The 12,580-nt window shown below is 40.2% G+C and overlaps 1 long non-coding RNA gene across 1 annotated transcript in view; it reads left to right on the top strand.

Annotated features, from left to right (window-relative positions):
* The first annotated feature begins 348 nt into the window (after positions 1-348).
* The window catches only part of LOC136792115 (uncharacterized), a 154,528-nt gene continuing 142,296 nt past the window's right edge, over positions 349-12,580 (top strand). The window contains exon 1 of the long non-coding RNA XR_010835334.1: positions 349-417. This is a non-coding gene — a long non-coding RNA (uncharacterized lncRNA). The remainder of the gene's footprint in view (positions 418-12,580) is intronic.

Below are 12,580 nucleotides of genomic sequence, written 5' to 3'. Positions count from 1 at the left end.
TGTGCGCAGATTTGGCGTTCTGTGCATTGCTTGATGTTAACGTGTATTTGTCTTCTGTGAATACACCATTAGAGCGACCGGAGAAGCACAATAGGAGACCTGATTTCTAGTTTCTGTACTGCTGCTCCCTTGCTGTGTAACCCCGGAAGAGTCAGATAACCTCTCTGGCGGTCACCGGGGGGAAAAAGAAGGCATTGGTCTTGCTATGCCCTTGAGGTACATCCCAGCTACAACGCGTAAGGATTTGATTGGTCAGAGTCTCTGACGTTGCAAGCATACCCTCTGATAACAAAGCTATGTATAATCTTGGAGCTGGAAGAAGAGGGAGACAATGCAAACAGCCCAGTCAGGAAACGGAAAATAAGTGTCTGGGGGCAAAACAAGGAGATCATTTGAACTCAGATGCCGGTACCGAGGGTAGGTCTCAAGGCGCCTGCAGGTGTCTGTTCTGGGTGCCCAGAACTCTGCTTCTGCCCTCAGGAGCCCGGTGGCCCGCTGTGCCCCTCCCCCGTGCACAGGGTGCTCATGGGACTGCACGTCGCCATCCCAGATTTAGCTGCCCCCCTCCTCGTGGCCTGAATTGCAGAGTGGGACCAACTCCTCAGCCCTGCTGGGCAAGCCAATCCCCTCAACCACGGACCCCACCTGGGCCCCCTGGGCTGGTGCAACTCGAGAAAAGGAATAGTTGGAGGTTTCTAGCAATGTGAGGAAATGGCCAGGGGGGCAGATGGTAAAGTTACAGTTTGAAAAAAGCAGGTTGTTGTTTTTTTAAAAAATTGTCACTGATCCAGTATTTTGCAAATAGATTGTCCTTTCATTGTCCTCTTCACATCCTGTTTCCCTATAGCTTCTAAAGCCAAGGCTGAGTCCTGAAGCTCAGGACACAGGGGAGGGGCTGAGAGGAAAAGATCGCAGCTCCTTAAAAGTTTCAGAGCTCACACTCAACTTTCTCAGGAAAGCCCTGACTTTAAGAGTCAAGTTTTGTGGGGAGAGGAAGGGGTTTCTAAATGATGAAGTCCACACAAAGATGGAGAAGTGGTGGATTTCATCTCTGAGTTTTCCCATAAGCGAAGGAGAGGGGTGACTTAGAACAGGAAGTGGGGAGGGGAGCTCTTCCAGGAACTGGGAAGGTGAGGATGTACCATATTTTATTCAATAAATTCTCTATTCTTATGCATTCGAGTATATCCAGCTTCTTTACGAAATTATGCTTTAAATGAAGAAAATCAAGGCAATACTTGGAAACATTTCCCTTTCTGTCTTTGCTATTAGTGAAGTAGAATTCCTCTATTGGAGGGTCACAGCTTGGTGACCTAGAACCATGGAACATCAAAACAAAACGAAACAGACCAGCTGCACTGGAACGACCAGAGGAGGGGGTTGTGTGTTTTAAAGGTTCTGCAGGTAGTTCTGGTGGGCATCCAGATCTAAGAACCTTTTTACTAACGGGGCCACTGAGATGTCATTTCTACTTATAGATTTAAGCATCAGCTTGTTTCTCAGCCTATTGTCCTTGGAGTATAATCTTAGGTAAGGTTCTGAGTTCCTCTAAGAAACAGACAAAGCAAAACAAGTCTGGTGGTGTTTGCTGAAGGGCAGAGTTTTCCCCAGGGATCTTAGTTCCCTGACGGGGATTGAACCCAGGGCCACAGCAGTGAAAGCGCTGAGTTCTAACCACTGGACCGGCAGGGAAGTTCCTGAAACCACAGTAATTTAATTCTCCCTGCTTTAAAAACATTATATTAATGGATCATACAGAGTGTACTGTTCTGTGTCTCACTTCTTTCAGTCAACAATATGGTTATGAGATTCACCCATGAGCGTTCCTGTTGCTCCACATCCTCATCAACATTTAGTATTGTCAGAGTGTTGGATTTTGGCCGTACTAATAGGTGTGTACAAGTATCTTGTTGTTTTAAGTTGCAATTTAATAGTGGCATAAGATGTTGAATGTCTTCTCATTTGCTTACTTGCTGTCTGTAAGTTTTCTTTGATGAAGTCTCCATTCAGGTATTTTGCCCATTTTATTTTATTTTTTTGCTGTACGCGGGCCTCTCACTGCTGTGGCCTCTCCGGTTGTGGAGCACAGGCTCTGGACGCGCAGGCTCAGCGGCCACGGCTCACGGGCCCAGCCGCTCCGCGGCACGTGGGATCCTCCCGGACCGGGGCACGAACCCGCGTCCCCTGCATCGGCAGGCAGACTCTCAACCACTGCGCCACCAGGGAAGCCCCCATTTTAAATTGAGTTGTTCATTTACTTATTGTTGAGTTTTAAGAGCTCTAAGAATATTTTGGATGAGTCCTTTATCCGATGTGTCTTTTGCAAATATTTTCTCCCAGTCTGTGGTTTGTCTTCATGTTCTTTTGACATTGACTTTTGCAGAAGTTTTTAATTTTAATGAAGGCCAGTTTATTTTTTTCTTTCATGGATTGTACTTTGGTGTTGTGTTTAAAATCTTCATCATATCCAAGATTTCTCCTATGTTATCTTCTAGGAATTTTATAGTTTTGCATTTTACACGAAGGCTCATGATCCATTTTTAGTTAGTTTTTGTGAAAGATATAAAGTCAGTGTCTAGATTCATTTTTTAACATGTGGATTTCCAGTGGTTCCAGTATTGTTTTTTGAAAATGCCATGTTTGTGCCATTGTATTGCCTTTGCTACTTTGTGTAAGATTAATTCATTGTGTTTATATGGGTCAGTTTTGGCACTCTACATTCTGTTCTATTTATCTACTGTCCGTTATTTCTCTAATACCACACTCTTGATTACTGTAGCTTTATAGTAAGTCTTGATGTCAGTTAGCCTTAGTCCTCCAACTTTGTTCTTCAGTATCATTTTGGCTATTCTGGGTCTTCTGCCTTTCCATATAAACTTTTGAATCACTTTGACAAGATCCACAAAATAAACTGCTGGGATTTTGATTGGGTTTGCATTGAATTTATAGGTCAAATTAGGAGGAACCAAGATCTTGACAATAAATATTGAGTCTTCCTATCTGGGAACGTGGAATATCATTCCACTTTAGTTTTTCTTTGATGTCTTTCATCAGTTTTGTAGTTTCCTTCATGTGGATCTTACACATATTTTGTTAGATTTATACCTAAATGTTTCATTTTGAGGGTGCTAATGTAATGAGGCATACCTCATTTTATTGCACTTTGCTTTATTGTGCTTTATAGATACTGCATGTTTTACAAATTGAAGGTTTGTGGCAACCCTCCATCAAGCAAGTCTATAGGCACCATTTTTCCAACAGCATTTTCTCACTTCATGTCTCTGTGTCACATTTTGGTAATTCTCACAATATTTTAATTTATTATTATTATTATATTTGTTATGGTGACCTATGATCAGTGATCTTTGATGTTACTGCTGTGTGTGACTTGGTGAAGGTTCAGATGATGGTTAGCATTTTTTAGCAATAAAATGTTTTTTTAACTAAGGTATGTTTTGTACTGAATACATTGTCTTTTTAGACATAATGCTCTGGCACACTTAGTAGACTACAGTATAGTGTAAACATAACTTTTATATGCACTGGGAAACCAACAAATTTTGTGACTTGCTTTACTGCAGTATTTGCTTTATTGTGGTGGTCTGGAACTGAACGCTCAATATCCCCAGTGTATGCCTTATGTGTATTTGCATTTGCATTTGTTCATTGCTAGTATATAGGAAAGCAGTTGGATTTTTACATTAACCTTGTACCCTACAACATTGCTATAATTACTTATTATTTCCAGAGTTTTTTCTTGATTCCTTCAGATTTTCTACATAGATGATCATGTTGTCTCTGATCAAAGACAGTTCTATTTCTTCCTCCCCAATATATACACCTTATATTTCATTTTCATGTTTTATTGTATTAGCTAGGTCTTCAAATACAATGTTGAAAATCAGTGGTAAGAAAGGACATCTTTCAGTTGTTCCTGATCTTAGCAGAAAAACTTCTAGTTTCCTGCTGACAGTTTTTATCATGAATGGGTGTTGAATTTTGTCAAATGCTTTTTCTGCACCTTTGGATATGATCATGTGATTTTTCTTCTTTAGCCTATTGATGTGTTGGATTACATGAATTGATTTTTGGATGTTGAAGCAGCATAACAGGGAAAAATCCCATTTGGTCATGCTGTATAATTCTTTTTATTCACTGTTGAATTTGATTTGAGAACTTTTATATCTATGCTCAGGAGAGAAATTGAGCTTTAGTTTTCTTGTATTATTTTTCTATTTTGATATTAGGCTTTGATATTAGGGCAATGCTGGTCTCATAGAGTGTGTTGGGAAGTATTCTCTCTGCTTCTATCTTCTGCAAGAGATTGTAGAGAATTGGTATAATTTCTTTGTTGATGTTTGATAGAATTCACCAGTGAACATGCCTGGGCCTGGTGCTTTCTCTTTTGGAAAGTTGTTGTTGATTCAATTTATTTAATAGATATAGGCCTATTCTACTTCTTCTTGTGTGAGTTCTGACATATTATGCCTTTCAAGAAATTGGTCCATTCATTAGGTTATCACATTTGTGGGCATAGAGTTGTTCATAATATTTCTTGATTATCTTCTTCAAGTCCATAGGAAATGTAGTCCCCTCTTTCATTTCTAATATTAGTAACTTGTCTTCTTTCTTTTTTCCTAATTAACTTAGCTAGAGACGTTGATTTTATTGATCTTTTCAAAAAACCAGCTTTTGGTTTTGTTGACTTTCTCTATTGATTTCCTGTTTTCAATTTCATTGATTTCTGCCCTAATTTTTATTATTTCTTTTCTTCTGCTAATTTGAATTTAATTTGTAATTTTTTCTAGTTTTCTAAGGTGGAAATTTTGATTATTGATTTTAGATCTTTCTTCTTTTCTAATATATGCATTCAATGCTATAAATTTTCCTCTAAACACTGCATTTGTTGCATCCCACACATTTTGGTAAGTTGTATTTTTGTTTTCATTTAGTCCAAAATAATTTTAAATTTCTCTGGAGATTTCTTCTTTGACTCATGTGTTATTTAGAAGTGTATTATTTAATCTCCAAGTATTCAGGAATTTTCTAGGCATCTTTCTGCTATTGATATCTAGTTTAATTCCACTGTAATGTGAAATTTGATGTTGCATGATTTCTAATCTTTTAAGATGTGTTTTATGGCCCAGAATGTGGTTTATCTTGGTGAGTGTTCCATGTAAACTTAGGAAGAATGGATATTCTACTGTTGTTGGATGACATATGATGTATCTAGGTGTCAATTATATCCAGTTGTTTGATGGTGCTGTTGAGTTCAATACATCCTTACTGATTTTTCTGCCTGCTGGGTCTGTCAATTTCTGATAGGGGGATGTTAAAGTCTCCACAAATAATATATGATTTACCTATTTCTCTTTGAAGTTCTCTCAGCTTTTCAGTTTTTGCCTCATGCATTTCAGTGTTCTGTTGTTAGTTGAATACCCATTAAGGATTGTTATATCTTCTTGGAATATTGACCATTTATCATTATGATACAGTCCTATTTATCCCTGATAACTTTCCTTGCTCTGAAATCTGCTATGTCTGAAATTAATATAGCTACTCCTGCTTTCTGTTGATTAGTATTAACATGTTATATCTTTCTTTTTTCTTTACTTTTAATCTATATGCTTCTTTATATTTAAAGTGGGTTTCTTGAAGACATATAGTTGGATCTTATTTTTTGATGCACTTAGACAATCTCTGTCTTTCAATTGGTACATTTTCTTAAAGTGATTACTGATATAATTGGATTAATATCTGCTGTATTTGTTACTGTTTTCTCTTTGTTGCCCTCGTTCATCATTTCTATTTTTCTCTTCCACACATTTCCTGCCTTTGGTAGTTTTAATTGAGCATGGTATATGATTCCATATTCTCTTCTTTCTTATCATATCAATTATACTTTTTAAAAACTTTTTAAAATGGTTGCCCTAGAGTTTGCAATATACATTTGTGACTAATCCAAGTTCATTTTCAAAAAAAAAGTATACTGCCTCATGATAGTGCAAGTACCTTATAAAAACAAAATACTCCTACTTCTTTTATCCTTTCCCTTGTATCACTGCTGTCATTTATTTCACTTGTATATAATCATGGATAATCATATATGTATACTTTTATATAAGTACATGTATATGTATGTGTATATATGTACTTTTATATGTACATATATATTCATATATGTAAAGATAATTGACAACATTATTGCTATTTTTATTTGGAATAAACTGTTAACTTCATGTCAATTAAGAATAAGAAAAATAAAAGTTTATACTTTATCTTCATTTATTCATTATCTGATGCTCTTTCTTTCTTCATGTAGATACAAGTTCCTTTTCTTAATCATTTAATTTTTTTGCAAGACAGGTCTACTGGCAACAAATTCCCTCAATTTTTGTTTGTGAAAGTCTTTATTTCTCATTCCCTTCGAAGAATAATTTCTCAGGGTATAGAATTCTAGGTTGGTGGTTTTCTTCTTGCAACATTTTAAATATTTCACTCCACTCTCCTTTAATTTGAATGGTTTCTAAGGAGAAGTTGGGTGTAATTCTTATTTGCTCCTATATAGGTAAAGTTGATTTTTGTTTGTTTGTTTGTTTTTACCTTCTGCTCTCTGCCCAAATTTTTTCTTTATTTTTAATTCTCTGAAATGTGAATTTGATATGCCTAGATGTAATTTTTTGGCATATACCCTGCTTGGTGTTCTCTGAGCTTCCTGCATCTGTGGTTTGGTGTCTGACATTAATTTGGGGAAAATTCTCAGTCATTATTTCTTCAAATATTGCTTCTATTCCTATCTCTCTCTCTTTTTTTTTTTTTTTTGGTGTCCCCATGATGCCTATGTTATTTCTTTGTAGTTGTCCCAGAATTCCTTGATAGTTTGTTTTTTTCTTAATTTCAGTCTTTTTTTCTGTTTCTCTTGAGCTTTGGAATCATCTATTGTCATATTCTCAAGCCCAGAGATTCTTTTCTCAGCTGCGTCCAATCTACTTATGAGCCTGTCAAAGATGGTCTTTATTACGGTGTTTTTTTATCGCTACCATTTCTTTTTGACTCTTTCTTAGAATTTCCATCTCTCTGCTTACATTATCCATCTGTTCTTGCATGTTTTCTGCCCTTAGCATATTAATCATAGTTTTTAAAAATCCCCCATCTGATAGTTCCAACATTCCTGCCATATCTGACTTTAGTTTTGATACATATTCAGCCTCTTCAAACTGTATTTTTTGCCTTTTGATATGCCTTATGATTTTTTATCGAAAGGTGGTTATGATCTGCATAAAGGGAACTGTAATAAATAGACCTTATTAATGTAGTGGTAAGGTGTGGGGTGTGGGGAAGTGTTTTACAGTCCTATGGTTAGGTCTCAGTCTTTTAATGAGTCTGTACCACTGGACCCTAATCTTCACGAGAGTGTTTCATCCCCCCGCAAGCCCCCACCTCTGTTAAGTGTAACACGATGGCTTAAGAAGGCTGGAGTTGGGTATTTCCCTTCCCCCACACCATTTAGGCTCTGAGAAAACCCCATCAGGTAAAGTTTCTCCTGAGGGCAAACCTTGCTAGGAAGAAGAGATATTCTGTTTTATTTCAGAATGGTTCCTTTTCCCCTCCCCCTGTAGGAAGCATAAGGGGATTTTTTTTCTCCAGTATTCACTTTGAGGATCTTATAGAGTTCCTAGAGATAAAACTCACAAAAAACATGGGGCCCTGGTATGACTGGGTCCCCCTAGAGTTTCTAACTCTCAGATCTGTCCATGCTGGGCCTCCAGCAATTTGTCAAGTACAGTTCTCTGGTTCCTGTGAAGGTTTCAACTCATTGGTTCCTGCTCTAGTAAGTTATAATTCTTTGTATTTGCCTGTATGTCTTTCCAAGTTTAGGACAGTGGTTTGCCCTGTAACCTCACTTATATGACAGTTCTTAAAAGAGTTGTTGATTTTTCAGTTTGTTCTGCTTTTTACTTGTTAGGATGGAGTGGCAACTTCTAAGCTTCTTACGTGCTGTACCCCAAAACCTGAACCATCCTGCTTTAGTACTGAAAGTGCTATGTTCCTAGAGAGTCTTCAGTCTTGGGCAAATTGGGATAGTTGGTCGCTCTTTGAATATTTTATAATTTATTTATCCATTTTGATAATGATGGCAATCATTTGTTTTTCCATATTTTGGGCTATTGTGAATAACACAGCTGTGGGTATTGGTATACCTCTCTCTTAATGGGGGTGTTCAGGCATTTCTGTGGGTTATATACACAAGAATGGAGTCGCTGGGTCTCAGGATATGGGTACTTTCAACCTCAGTAGATTAACACCGAACAGCTTTCGAAAGTCTTTATACCACCACTTCCGGGTGTGGGTGTGTATGAGGATTTCAGTCGCTCACCATTCTTACTATCACTTGGTATTGTCATCCTTTAGTTTTAGCAGTGCTGGTTGGTATGTAGTGACATCTCATTGTTTCAGTTTATCCTGGCACCATTTTAACCCTGTGTCCCAGGATTCTATGAGAATCCATGCAGACCTGGGGTGTGGTTACCTGGCAAGTCTTTTATTAGGCAGCCTGATCTCCAATATACATTGCTTTGGGGATGTCAGCGCTGTTACTGTGCATGATGGAACATACTTCCCTTAAACTCACTTTTAGAAGCAAGGACGACTCTTGACTGTATGTGAACAAGCAGGTGGGCTCTCAGCAACAGGTGATGTCCCCATGTCCAGAAGCATCACTAGCTTGAGCCGCCCAATCCCTGTCCTCCATCCTGGTCTCACCACCATGATCATCAGGGACTTTGTAACGTTATGGACATTGTCAGTCTCTCCTGTGTCTCTCTATAATCGTGGCAAGAGCACAGAAGCAAATCCAGCCAAGTCACACTTCCCCTGTGGCATCCCAACAGCAAGGTTCTCATGTGCACACGCTGGACCCTGTTCTACCTCCCCAAGGGTGGTAAGAAAGTCACTGGCCACACTGGGCGAGATCAAAGTGCTATCCAAACTGGCCAAGCGCATGATTAAACCAGGATATATTGTTTGGATACTCTTCTCCCGACTGCAGTGACATCGTGATGGGGCTGCCTAACTAGATGCCATGGAGGCTGGGGTGCTGCTGTCTCTAAAGGTGCCTCCTCCCTGGAACACCACCCAGAGGTACCCAGACATCAAGAATTGTGAAGACATGGCCCAGCCAGGGCATTCATCAGCTCACCTCCTGCAGCATGCCGTCTCCTGCACTGGCCCTGATCAAAATAGAGACTTTAAGTTTAGAGAGAGGTTGTGCAGACCGTGGACTTCAGAGCTGCCCCTTCAAGGTCTCTGAGAATTCTTTGCCCCTGGGATGCTGTGATGACGTTCCCCTGGACTGTGGCGTGGAAGATTTCCCTGCTTTTTGAATCTTATTTGCGTCACCTAAGCAGGCTGACTTATTTTTCTGTTAGTTTTTGCCCTTTCTGACTGACTTGACCGACTAACAATGTCCCCAGCTTCCACGTGGCCACACCTGTTTTCCCCGCCCCTCACCTCTGATTCCAGGCGGGAGCTGAGGGGTGTTGAGCCTCAGTGACCCCCACTGCTGGGTAATTCGGTTTGTTCTTCGTGACAATGTACCAAATATTGAGCCCTGCCCTGGTGGTTCAGGAAAGGATCACACCTCTCACCCTTCCCGGAAGGTAAAATGTGGACAAAGGCGGAGATCCTTACTGAGGAGCTGTCACTGTCAGGTCCTCAAGGTTTTTTAATACTCGGTGTAGATCCAGATTGGCACTGAAACACACTCACCAACTATGTTTTTGGAAGAACTGGAGGGTAAGCAGAATCTCAGGACTTCCGGGGAAAGAACCAACTTCCTCCACTCTTCCCACATATCCAAATTCAAACGCTGTTTATGATTTTAAAATGGTATATACAATCACACAACAGGAAAGTGCCAGAAAGGGCTTCTGGCTAAGATAGACACTCAAAAAAGTGAGGCATTTGTTCGAAAAACTTCAGGCTCTTTTCCCCCAAATCCCTTCCTATGCTTAATATCCAGAAAGTTGAAAGAAAAACATTTTAATCAATTGCTCAAGAGCTTTGGCTATTCTGCTGGAGTCGCCTTCTGCGGCCTCAGCCCGAGATGGTGACACCACCCCAGGAACTGCTTTCTCCCCTTGCGATGGCTTTTGCTCACTGCTCCAAAGACGCGACTTCAGGGTCATCGCAGGCCGCGCTTCAGCTTGGAGCGGAGGTCTACACACCGTGGATTTGGCTGTCTCATTGCAGCACCAGCTGGCCGTCTCTGGTAGGAAAGAATTGAAAGAGTATTTTACACCATGGAAATTGTCTTCCAGGCCCAGATGGACCGTCGCTGTTCTAGCTTTGACAGGCCGGGATAGATATATTCAGAAAGCCTTCCAGCTATTTAGTAACTCTTCCAAAACACTGTCAGCACCCATGCTAGGGAGCTAGGAGTGGGAAGGAAGTCTAAGTAGGGAACTAAACCTAGTTAGTATATATTTGCATAATTATCTTGCAGTGAATGGATGCGTGGTTGGTGGCAGGTTGGAGGTCGCCATGGACACTGAAAGCCAGGAAGGACTTGAACCGCCCTGGGTCAACACCTCGGACCCCTTCCTGAAAACTCCCGTGCATTTTAAGTGTTGGGTTAAAAAAAAAAAAAAAAAGCAGAGCTCCTCCAAAGCCGGTCACCTGGGAGCAAAACAGAGAAGTTTGGGCCCCAGACCCTTGGGTCTGCTTCCTGTACCCTCAAGGGCAGGGGTCAGCCCTGGCTACGTCTACCTGCAGCCTCTCCTGCAGGGTGGGGAAGGAGGAGGGGATGGCAGCCGGATCTCTGCGGTCACTAAGGGATCAAAGATGCTGGGCCAAAGCAAGTATTTTAAAAACAAGATTATAAAGATACTGTCGAATTCATGGCAGCAGTGCCCTGAATTTAAATATAGCTCTGTGACTGTTAGCAAAATGCTATGGTTATGAGATGACTATTAATATAGCTGTTTGCCTGAGACAGACAGAAGGGGGCTGGGGGGAGAGGGGGAGAGAGAGAAACTTCACCTGAGTTATGAAAGCTCATTTATTTTTAGGCTAAATACATCCCCTTTAGGACTAACCTTTACTTCGTTTGCTTTGAAACTTCTCAAATTACAGCTTCCAAAAATTAAAAAAATATACCAGCCAGGGCAAGCAGAAGAAGTAGTCAAGGTAGAAAATGGTGGCCCCGGGCTGTCTCGTTTACTGACAACACTTGGTCCTCACCAAATAGCTTCTTAAGTTGCAGAAATTCCTAAGATGTCAAATATTTCCCTCATTCACGGCGTCATCCTTTTTCAATAAAATTTCTTGGAGCTCCCTAGACCCATACATTTGAAAAGAAGAGAGTGCAGTTCTTGATATGATACTTAGTCTTCATGTTTTTCGTAAGAAAACCTTGAGTGTTTCTTTTTGAATCCTTTTATTTTTTTGGTTTTGTTTTGCATCAGTATCTGAACTGTAGAATTAAACTCTGGTTACGTGATCATCTATGCTTTAAGACTCGCCTGTGAACTATCTTTTACTGCTTTAACGTTTTTCATTCAGCACATTAAACAAGCCATTGCTCTTTTTAGGTGGGGATTACTAATAGTGTTTTCACGGATTGATAATTAAACACTGGGCTGCTCCTTGCCTTACATAGCGCTCCTAATCACCCTGCCAGGGAAGTTATGAATAAGCTTGAAATAAACTTCCTTCAAAGCACAGCTCTGGGAGGGGACGGGTTCTCTCAGGTAAGGCAACTGGCTTATGCTCTGTGCAGTAAATGACTGTGTTTTAAGTGAAACACCAGACTGTCTGGCAATTAGCCAGTTTCATGTAAATAGAGAAAGAAAATGCTCTTCTATGGCGGTATTTCCATCACTTCCCTCGTTTAATGGTCTAGACTTTGCCCAAGATATTCATTCGAGGGATAAGGAAAATATGAATATTACGTTCCAATATTACATTGGAACCGAATCAGGCAACCGAATTGGGCTGGCTTTGGGGAACCAAACTGTCTAAAATGTTCTGTTCTAAGTCAACATTGCTAATACAGATGAAGTCAGAGAGCTTGTAAAGAAAGATGGACGTTTTCCCTAAAGAATCGATCCAAAATGAAGCCTCCTCTCATCCATACCGTTATGAATCACAGGGGTTAGCTTTTGACTAGCTGTGTGAGTCCATTGAAAACATTCTCTCTCATCTGAGCCAGTGTGCACACATTGAGTGCTCACTGTATGCAGTGGGGCAGTAGGGAGGGGGTGGGCGGAGGCAGAGGCAGACAGAAAGTGGGAGAGTCTGAGCACTGCCCCAAGGAGTGTGTCAGTGAGAGGTTAGGTATTCAAGGCTCCCTGACGCTGAGCCACTCCGTGCTGGATTTTCTATTTTTTAAGACTTTTCCATGGTTAAAGTTGTTTCCTCTTAAATCACCCCCTTGAAATTAAATGTATGACCTGGAATGACATTCTAGAATGTATGAATTTCCTAAAGAGCTCAGTTCCCTGAAGTTCCTAAATGTATAAATGTCCAGTGGACTATTTGACTCTTCCAGTCCAGAAACTCCTTGAGCTAAATGTCTCAT

This window comes from Kogia breviceps, chromosome 11, assembly GCF_026419965.1.
Source record: "Kogia breviceps isolate mKogBre1 chromosome 11, mKogBre1 haplotype 1, whole genome shotgun sequence".
NCBI lineage: Eukaryota > Metazoa > Chordata > Mammalia > Artiodactyla > Physeteridae > Kogia > Kogia breviceps.
The sequence above is the reverse complement of the archived record's forward strand: the minus strand, read 5'-3'. Positions and strand labels throughout refer to the sequence as shown.